The 11,160-nt window shown below is 34.9% G+C and overlaps 1 long non-coding RNA gene across 1 annotated transcript in view; it reads right to left on the reverse strand.

The window, feature by feature from the left end:
* LOC113843572 (uncharacterized) overlaps positions 1-9,610 on the reverse strand; it is a 75,801-nt gene extending 66,191 nt beyond the window's left edge. Inside the window, exon 1 of the long non-coding RNA XR_003497064.3 lies at positions 9,528-9,610. This is a non-coding gene — a long non-coding RNA (uncharacterized lncRNA). The remainder of the gene's footprint in view (positions 1-9,527) is intronic.
* Positions 9,611-11,160: the final 1,550 nt, after the last annotated feature.

Below are 11,160 nucleotides of genomic sequence, written 5' to 3' on the forward strand. Positions count from 1 at the left end.
ACAGTCAGCCATTCAAAATTTCCAGTGGGCAGGAGACCCAGCTGTTTAGCCTCTGTACCATCCTATTCCACAAAAGGAGATATAAGACTTCCCTCACCATCACCTCCGGAAAAAGAAAAGCTCAGTACATTTTTTGCCATTCTTTAGCACTCTGTTCTTCTGTAACTGAAAGGGATTATAAACCCCTGCAGCACTCCCTTTTTACTCAGCTATATCACTTGGCACAATGAAATACATCAGTCCTCCACACAAGCTCTGCCTTATCTATGCTTAAACTAGCACAGCTACGATGCTACTGTTAGAAATATAAAATGCAATGTAAAACAGCCAGGTTTCTCCAGAGTAGCATTTGGGTGTTGAAGACATAGCAGAAAACAGGACTGCAATGGCGTGAATTTTCCAAGTTTAAGAGAAGAGTACCTCTTTCAATGATTACCTGGCTTGGCTAAAGAAATGATCTGTAGGTCCCAGTGGTAGTGATAATGTTTATCTTCTGTTTCCCAAATTACTCAAGGCACTAATTAAGCTCAACACCAAAACATATAATATGCAAGTAAACTTTAGCTTTAGATACACAGAGTTCCCCAAATCCTAGTTACAAGACGAGTATTCTATATATGCCTTGTGTTTCAGAGTCTCAGATGCCTTCTCAACAGGATCTTGTGCAAATGAATGGTGTTGCTGGAATGATCTGTTTCAATTAGGAAACCCGCTTTAATTCTTTTCCATGTTAAGAAGCTGGTATTCCAAAAAGAACAAACTACAGAAAAGATGTGATTTGCAACTGCGCTTATCTGTTAGTCAGGCAACAAGCTCATCAGTGATAATAAGCAAACAGGAACTAAAGATCAGAAAGAAAAACATGAGAAGTGAGGAGATGAGTAACATCTTGAAGAGCAGTAAAAGAACTGCAGGGAAAGTCCTAATTACCTAGCAGACTATTGAGAGCCCTAAGAAAACTGAGGAATACGAAAGATGGTAGTAAATTATACGTTATTATTCTATACATTGTGTTTGCATAGCATGAGAGCACCCTTCAGCAAAGAATAAACCCAACACAGAAGTGTTTCTCATGAGCACTTCATACAATTATATTTTCCAAATAAATTATAAAATCTCTTTGAGAAATAAGTATGCTCTAAAAATTTAAATCCTTAAAGTTAACAGAAATTTCAAGGACTATGAAAATATAATGTTTAAAAACACTGAAAGCAGAAATTATTGAAATTATATCAGTCATATTCTGTCCTTCCTTTGCTTCAGCCTTATACATATAACCGTGGCATAACATTAATAAAAAATGCATGGCTTTATCAGACAAGCTTGTTAAAACTAATTTGAGAGTATATCTAATCTAAATGAAGATTATTTGTGGATAAAATGAAATATTTGCTTCATTCTCTGGTCTTTAGCATCATTTACTGAGACTTTTATTTCTCAAGGTTGAGGGGAGTGGTGCAAATGAAAAAGGAAAAATAAAACCCAAAATTTTCTGAATGCACATCAAATCTGGAAGTGATTATGAAAGCATTGCTCTTAGAAAACCTATAGTTCATAATTTGAGAGGAATCTCTTCCAGATTAATATTTCCTATGTCTGACAGCAAGATGATATTCCTCCTGTCTCAGGCGGAGAGAACCATTAAGAGCAGCAGCACAACATTAAAATACTAGTTGGCATACAATAAGTTATGATTTTCCCTGTAAAGAAATTACCAAAGTGGGGCTAGTTCAAGCAGAACTTTCCTCTGAAGGGCAAGTTTGAAGTAGGAAGAATGCTGTCAAGCATTTGCTCCCTGTTATCCCTCTGATTTAAAGGTGTTCCTCATACACCTATATGAAAACCACTGAAGTAAACAGAAACCTAGCCCTGTATTATTTAACATGTGAAGTTTGTTTATTGCATTTTCATTACTGTTGAGAAGCATTTTGACCAAACTTTGGCAGTATTAATGACAACAAGAGCTTAATGTGATTTTTGATGGAGTAGATACTTCACTTCCACAGCACATGGCTCTGTGTATTTTAAAATGATAGTTTCTATGAATAAAGTCAGAGGCAAGCAGGCAAGAATTACACTATCTTGTATAATAGTTTCTTATCTGCATTCTACTAAATGGAAAATGAAAATGCCAAAAAAATAAATAAATAAATAAAGCCCAACCAACCAACTCAAAAACAAATTGGTACAATTTAAAAACAACTTCCCAAAGTACCTACTACCCTGAAACTGAAGGATTGAAATCTACAATACAAAATTAACACAATGTAATGACTTCTCTTGCATTATCTTATGAAGGCATCCAGGAAGAACCAAAGGTACATTTTGCCAGCAGCTTTGCCATAAGCGGGGTAAGAGGGACATTGCTATCAAAAGTATGTTTTTTGTTTTGAACTCTGAGGTTGAACTCCTCTAGAAAACCAGAAAATCTTGAGTCTGATGTAATTCTGCTCCCAGTTTCCCAGCTGTATTTTTTATTAAAAGTTCGTTGTGAATTTTCAGCAATTCAGTTATGTTATCAAAGGTCTTGGAACACTTGCTCTAAATCAAGTGGAGTTAGTTCCACACAAAACTTGAAGAGGTCCAAGACTATTTGTAATAGTGTTCTATGACCCGAGCACTCTGAGGCTTCCAGTATTCAACTAAAAATGCTGATTAAAACCCTTTTAAGCCAATTTTTTTTTCTTACTTGTGAGAAAGATTTACATAGTTTTATCTGAATATACAATCTGAAGCAAGTCAATTTCAGAGCACTATGAAAACATTACCAATTCTCAGAACACTCCTCTCAGGTCATCAGTTATCCAATTTCCCTGATTTTACAGATGGAGAAATTGTGCTATTGAGGAGTTACAGAACCTGCTTGAAGTCATGGAGTAAGATTGGCAGAGATGGGATTAGAAAAATTCTCCAGCTCTCAGAGCTAAGGTTTGTTCGTTCTTACACACCAGAAAATGATGAAGCAAAACTGCCTCACTTTGAGTCAAAATACAGGAACTGGTATGATACAGCAATTAGTGAGTGCACAGCTGAAACCTTCAAAGGGGAATGGACGCTTCTGATCACATGAAGAAAACAGATCTTAAAGATGTGAAAGTGTGGAAGTGTGAAATTCAATATTTATATGAATAGCAATCCTCATCAAAAGGAAGCTACTTCTGGCAATCATCATCTGAAGAATGATGATTAAAAAAAATACTTTTTTGCTATGCACAGACAGATTTGAACTTGTGTGTATACCACTGGCATTCTCAACCTTCCTAAGGCCCACACATCACAAATCCAAATCTAATCCTCCAGATACTGCAGTTTTCACTAATATAGCTATTTCCACTAATAGAGTGACTGTGTCTTAACTGAACTCTTACAGCTTCACACCCTGTTCTGGGCTACCTGTACTCTGGGCTATCTGTATTCTTTGTTAACTATATTACTAGTTAACAAAAACCTAGATTCATAGTATACTTCTAGAGCCAAATACAAGCAAGACATGGACTGACACTGTGACTGTAACTTCAAAAAGACATGTAAAAGAGCAACTGGTTTTCCACATAGAAACATAGGCTTCAATGTCTTGTCTGGCTTTACTGTCTCCAGCATTGCAGCAGGTGGTCAACAGACAGGATTTCTGTGCTTTCAGCTATATTAGAATAATGAAAATATTCAAATGAATGTTCTACTCATGTATAGAGTTGGAAAACAATAAAAGGTAAAAAATAAGTTCTTCCATGAATGTATTAATTGGGCAGAACTTGAACAGACTTGTTCTTTTATCCTTTAATTTTCAGGAGAGTACTTTTTCCTTTGTCTCTCTCCTGAAAGTTGAAAGCATTATTTCCTTCTAGAGAATTGAATTAGAGGGTGGTTTGTGGGGTTTCTTTTGTTTGTTTGCTTGTTTTTTTGAAAGTAGCTGACAGGAAAATTTCACTAATTGTGCTGAGAAAAAAGGTCTTTACAAGTTAAATTCTTCACATTTTAAACTGTGTATATGTATATATATATTTTTGTTTTATTTTTAAAAGAGTTATGAATTTGTTTTATGACCCGTAAGGGACACCTGCCAACAGCAAAATGATTCTCAGGACTCAGATTCTGTATGTTTAAAATGTTACTAGCTAAGCAGCTCAGTAGCTAATTCTTTTTACTTCGGTGATATGAGACATGGACAACTACACAAAATGTTTCTGACAGAAACAGTTTCTCGCCAGAAATTAGGAATTTTATAGACCATGTCATGCATGACCATGACATTGATGGAAGGAAGCTCTTTGTACAGATGAACCCAGTATACAGCACTGGGAAAGTTTAATGGCCATTTCACCTTATGCAGCTATCAGACATTATACATGTAATTTTTATCATGACCAATAAAACCTATTTCCAGTCTGTTGCAGATGGGCTCTATTTAATGGTCAGTTTCCTAATGTCATCATCTTTGCTACTACTGTGTAAAACGTAACGATAATTCCACTGCAAAGAGCACAGCATTACCGCATGTAGATCAGATTATCTGGGTCAATTTAAATGTTATTACTGGGTCAATTAAATTGGCCTAAGGCACCATCGATTTAAAATAAATCTCCATATTGTTTTATTATACTGTAGAATATACATCAATTTCAATAAGACTAAAACAAAAACTCTGTATAAACTATATGTAGGGGATTAATCATAGGTTTATGGAGTTGTCACAGACTGTGGTATGGGTAAATAAAAAAATAACAGAACATTATAAATATGAAATCTAAAAGGATTTCATGTGGTATAATTCAATCAATGACTGATTTAGATTTTGGTGGGAATGTAAACAATATAGAAGGAACAGTAAGGTGGTTATTCCTTTTTAATTGAAAGATTATTGCAAAGTTTAAGGGTGGAAAAAGAAAAAAATTAAAGTATGTTGGTGTGTTTTTTTTTCCATTTTCTTTCTTATTCTTACCATGTACCAGAGGGAGACACTTTTCAATTATACATGAGGGCAGAGTTTAAAACTGAAGAAACTAAGAGCATAGAGTACTTTTACAGAAGTCCATTCAGCCAGAAACTGTTGTTTCCTAGAAAGTGTAAATTTAACATTAAATTAGACATCCAGCATAATTTGTAGATGAAAAGTTTAGAGCTGGAATAAATTTGGTGATGAGTCAGGCACTTACTTTCCATATGATCTTATTGAACTGCTTTCTCACTCTGCACCACCCCTGGAAATACACTTCTGAATTGTTGGTTCCAAAGTAAGCAAGAGTAATTAAGTACATGCATAGATTATATTTACAAACAATTCAGTTCTCCATTGTAGACATTTTTTGAAAATTAAGGCCCTGTACACAGCCAAAGTCCTTGCAACATTCTTCAACATATTATTCAGTTTTTTGTTAATTACCCTGTACTCCAGAAATACTGCTACAGTATCAAACACTGTCTACATGTTATCCAAACCGAAGAAAAAAAATCACTGGTCTAGAATGCCATATCTGATATGTATGGAATATAGAGCGCACAACTAATGGATCTTTTAATGTACACATGGATAATTAAAGCTTATTGATGCTTCAATTCACTACCTCCGTTTCCCTGGAAATGACATGACTTTATCATTACCAAACCTATTCTGAAAATTAACTTATAACCTATTTTGTCATCAATTAAAGATATAGGTCTAGAATTAAAATATTTTTATCTATTGTCAACAATTTTCTAGTGAATTAGACACCAGAGAGAATATGAACAGCTGTGCCTTAAATATCATGCATCTATGGCATGCCCATTTTACATGTTGCTGTATCTGGAAAGAATGACTTTGAAGTGACACGAGAAGGGCTACCTCGTTTCTATGCCAAATTGGTAGAACAGCATCAGGAAATTCCAAGTAGAAGTCTTAATCACCCAGTCATCAGCAAAATTAGTCTCACAGAAATCTAAAGAAAAGAGTCATAAAACTCTAAATCCAAAAATGCTATTGTTGCCCAAGCAGTTGTAGTAACAGTAATAGAGAACTCCAACTTGTATTCTGTGGGGGAAAATGGCATTAGCATATACTTTATACTCTTGTATAGGTAGTTATGATTGATACATATCTATATGGTTATAAATATATATCATATATTTATTATATATGAAATAAAATATATAAGAAACAATTTCTTATATTTATTATAGCATAATTATGTTATAATGTAACTCGATTTTTTATGTTATATACATTTATATTATAAAAGTAACTCAATGTAGTTACATTTATAATGAAATTATATCAATATGCTTGTTATAACATATTCATATTTTATACAGATAATATATGCAGTGAGTAAGAGAATATAAAGAAAACATACATTCAATCTTCCCTCTTTCCTATCATAGACAAGTATAAAATCACTGCATCACTTGTTTCACTTACCACAATATAAACAGAAGCCTTCTAGGTTGTAGAGGAATTTTATATAATCCAGAAAAATCTCTCTTTCCCTTTCCTATTCTTCCCATTATATCACTACATGTATTACAGAATACAGTTGTGCTGATGCTTGCTAAGTCAACCAAGAGATCTCTCTGAAGTAAGCATTACAAATTCTCTGGTTGGCAGAATTATATCTGTAGTTTAAAAGGCATAAGGACATTTTGTGAGGTATCAAGCACAACTATAATAATTGACCTGTGAACTAAATCATTTGCAGATAAAAACATTTGAAGTCTTTATTTACATTGCAAAGTCTAACTCTGTGCTATTAGGAAATGGAAAGGAATGGATCACAGTTTAATACACAACTGATTAACTGAAAAACACATTTTCCATAACCCAAATCAGGCACTTCCAAAAGTTATGTCTGGATATGTATTTTGATTAGACACTGGTACTATGTACTGCTTACACAGTCAATATTCAAAATTTATTTACTTCTTGCGTTCTTTGAAATTCTTTTTAACCATGTGCATTTTGTTTATTTTCTGCCTGACAAGCCTTGTATCTAAAGCATATGCCTCTTTAAATTTTGGCAATATTGAGTCATGTTTTTTTTTGTTTTGTTGTTTTTTGTTTGTTTGTTTTTGTTTTTGTTTTTGTTTTTGTTTGATTGTCAAATATGCCTAGAAATTATGAAATACTTACGGGCTTCACCTTTGGATTCATTATTATTCTTTTGTAAACTTACTATAGTAATAACTAAGTATGACAATTATTTAACAATAATTAATATAACTCTCTTCAATAGCAAACACATTGTCATCCAACTCCTGCCAACACAGACAGTATACATTCGTTATACCTGGATGAATACATTTAGTTTTTTTAAAAAAAGATACATAATTACACTTTTAAAAGTATCCTAAATGCATGATTTCAGTCTTCTTTTGGATTCAATACAATTTTCTTTATATATACTATAGTTAATCTTTAAAATACATACTTTGCAACTAAAATTTTGAGAAGTGATAAAAAGCAGTCACAAGCCCCTACAAAGAAAGAAGAGAGAGCATTCCTCTAGCATTCCTCTCAGTTAAGATCCCCACACTTGATCAAGACAACTGCCTGTATGTGATAAGTCTTCCCTTCTCTTTGGAAAGAAAGAGGATTGCTTTTTGATTTGCCATTCACAATGCTGCTATTGCAGACTCAGCAATCTTAGTTAAATTAATATATTTAATATATTCTTATAAAGTAAATTAGAATTCTAAAGAGCAGCATGTGTGTTTTTTACTCCCTTCTCACATTCTGGGACTACTGGTATTGAAGAATCAAGTCAGAGTAAACTTGAGTGCAGAAATCCAGAAAATTTCAACGTAATACAAAATAAGAGCTTTTGAGCATTCTTTGTTGTGCAATAACCCTGGATCTATTAGGATCTTATGTTTCTCTGTGTCTTACAAAAAAGATGTTCTTGGGCAAAAAGTAATTCAAACTATATCCATGCATGCCTGGACAGTTTTACAAAAATCATGAACTGAACTGATCAAATGTTGTCTACATTGTTCTCTACAATTCTGTGAGAAGCCTGCTTAAAAATGATTTGGCTTGCATAAATCAATGAGGATAGTTATTTTAACAGAGTCATAGCAATTAACATGAATGGGCTTCCACTCATTTTGTAACAGAACAGAAATATTCTTTACTTTTGTGACCCATGAGTATTTAACAACATCACAAACACAAGTGATGTACTAAAGTACTAAAATGAAGCCATATACTTTGGATGTTCACAGTTCTGCAACTTTTTTTTGAATGTATGTGTGTGTGTCAAATTGATGTGCTGGCATAATACAACTCTGCATACTAAAATGGCTGAACTTCACAGAACAATAAATAAATACACTATTTGAAAATAGCATGCTGAATGAAAGGGGTATAAACAGAGAATTCTAAGACAAATTCTGAAGATCTCATACAAAAATTCTACTACCTAGAGACTGTGAGCTATTGTCTTTGAGAAAGTACAGTTTAGTCAAAGATAGCAGGTGTCAGGTGCCACCTGCCTTTCTCTTCAAGAAAAAAAAAAAAACTCAAGCTGCCACAGATTTAGTATGCATCAAAAAAGATCCACTTTGTTCAGGTAATTCCTGTAAATTATTTATCATCCTCAGGCCCAAATCTGCTAAAATCAGATCTTTCTGGCCTGTCCTCACACTATTCTAACTTTTTTTACTGGTCTGCCAATCTTACACATCTTTTGGACATTCATTAATTGAAATGCAACATAGTCAAAACCAAGCTCCTATTTTTTCCCCTCCCAAGTCCTCCCAAGTCCTTTTTTCTATACAGACACTCTGCCATGTGTCTGTATAGATGTACTCAAATCTTTCTGAGCCACAGCCTGAGCTTCATCTTTGACCTAGCACTCTGTTTTCATCCAAACAGCTTACCCATCAATAACTTAGTGCTTCTCTCTAACATGCAATCTTCTCCAAGCCAACATTTCACTTTGTACAAATACAATCCTTACTTCTGCTACTGGGGTCTTTCCAAATCCCTTTAAATTATTCTATTTAGATAATTTTATGAGTCATTGTTTTTTGAAGGGATTTTCTTTCTGTCACCAAAGCGATGCCTGCTTTGTCTTGTTACATCCAATATTTTTCACATTCTTCAACTATCATATAAATTAAATTGCTAATTTTCTTTTTATTTTTCAACATTCACTGTATATCTTAACAGCCTCAGAAAGACTTTTCTTATTAGCACCCACATGTTTTCTCCTAGTCTATTCCTCCTATATGGGAGAACCTTTATTAAAGTCCTCGGAACTACCTCTTTATGACCCTCCTACTTGGAATTCTTTGTCTGCTACAATACCTTTACAATTTTTCGAGCTGAAAAGAAATATGATTCATCTAGTAAATTTAACTTACCAGAATTAAACCACTCTGCTATTACTGATAACTTTATCGTCTGTCTCCTCAGTCACTCTGTCTCAACATTTTGTTTATAAACTCAGTGGAGTGGAAACTATGCTATACTTGTGTAGCATATCCTCAATTAGCTTGAAAGTCTCCAGGTAACTAATATAACCAATAAATATTGTAGCAGAAATAAGACCTACCTGGGAGCACAGTAACAAGCCACGTAGAAACTTCCGTACTGATGTCAGTCATTGGCATATGGTCCCTCCAATATATACCTCTGAAATGTAATAATTTGGAGTGAAATTATGGCTCCACTGAAGTCCATGTTTTTTATGACTACTATTACAGTAATACAGTAATGTAAAGAATATCCAAATATTAAATTAACTTATGAAAATGGCATATATTTTATTTTCCTCTGTTCTGCAGCAGGTCTATTATTGTACTTAAAATAAACTCACTATGTCAGACTGTTCTAGTTTTCATCCTCGGTTTCATAAAAGAGCTATTTCTTTTTCTTTCAGGCTTATGAATCTGATAGCTGTGTGTCAATTTTGCAAACTTGGTAGATGCCTTCAGTTAGAGGAAGCAATCAAAGGGAAAGCTGGTGGGCCTGCAACGGGGTGAGCTCATCATGGAAGATGGTGCTGAAAACCATTGCAGCCAGAGTGCATCAAGGGCTGGCTGCTCCCCCAGGGATGGGGAGCCAGGACCAAGGGGGACCCTTGAACAGGGCCCAGCCTCAGACACAGCCATGAAATAAGTCCAGGCTCTAGATGGAGAATCATGTCAGGAGCAGCAGGCAATTGGGCCAGAGACAAGGCTGGAGACACGGCTACCACCTGGTCCAAAGTCCATGCAGGAGACAGGACCGGAGATGAGCTGCAGTGTATGTGCTAAGGGACTGTCCAGGAGGCAGTCATTCATAGTGTAGGTCAAAGGTCCACTCCGTAGAGAGGGGCCAGCACAGCTACAACTTGTCTCAGGCAAGGACTGAGCTGAGCTTGTTGAGGGGGAAGCCAGGTGAGGCTGATATTTAGTGGTCATTGGTGAAGTCAGGCACCCAGAGTTGCTTTCTGTGTCTTCTTTTCTTTATTGCCTTTTCTTTCCTTTTTCTACCAATTGCAGACCTAACAAGCTGAATATATGTTGCCTTCATTTCTCCTGTGAATGACATCACGTGAATGACATCACGTGTACACATGCATAAATAAAACTTAAAAGGATAAAATACTGGAAGTATTTCCAATAAGTTCAAAGAACACAATTTAATACTGTATTGGATATGACGAGTTGTCACGTGGCCTTTTAAAAATCTTTTTCTTAAATAGATCACCATCTGCCTGAATCTACAAATGAGTACATACAAGATCCTTCTTGCATTCATAACTTTGGCCATTTACACTTACAATTCTGAAATCAAAATGCTAATTTGCTTGCACAGCTGCCCATCACAAGGAGAAATTCTGGGTACTACTGAAATTAGAGGGATCATTCAGTGGAGCTGGGATTTCAGCCTTGCTTCTTCTCTGTTCTAACAGGTTTATCCATGAATATCAAGGATGCATTCAGAAAGCCTGATCAACACCTCATTTGGAAGCTGAATTGAAAATAGAACAGTAACAGAAACTTCTGTATTTCAAAGGAGTTTTCTGATGTCAGGTAGGTTGCAGAGAAGTCTAACAGTGAAAAAGTCACTGTCCTTGTTCTTTTACCTAGCTTAATGCAATGGTTTGGAGATTTATTTCTCTCTTATTCATGCTCTATGTGTTTGTCAGTCACATTTTCTTAGTCATTAACCATTCATTCGCTATGCTGTAATTTATTATG

Source organism: Anas platyrhynchos, chromosome 4, assembly GCF_047663525.1.
Source record: "Anas platyrhynchos isolate ZD024472 breed Pekin duck chromosome 4, IASCAAS_PekinDuck_T2T, whole genome shotgun sequence".
In the NCBI taxonomy this organism is placed as follows: domain Eukaryota; kingdom Metazoa; phylum Chordata; class Aves; order Anseriformes; family Anatidae; genus Anas; species Anas platyrhynchos.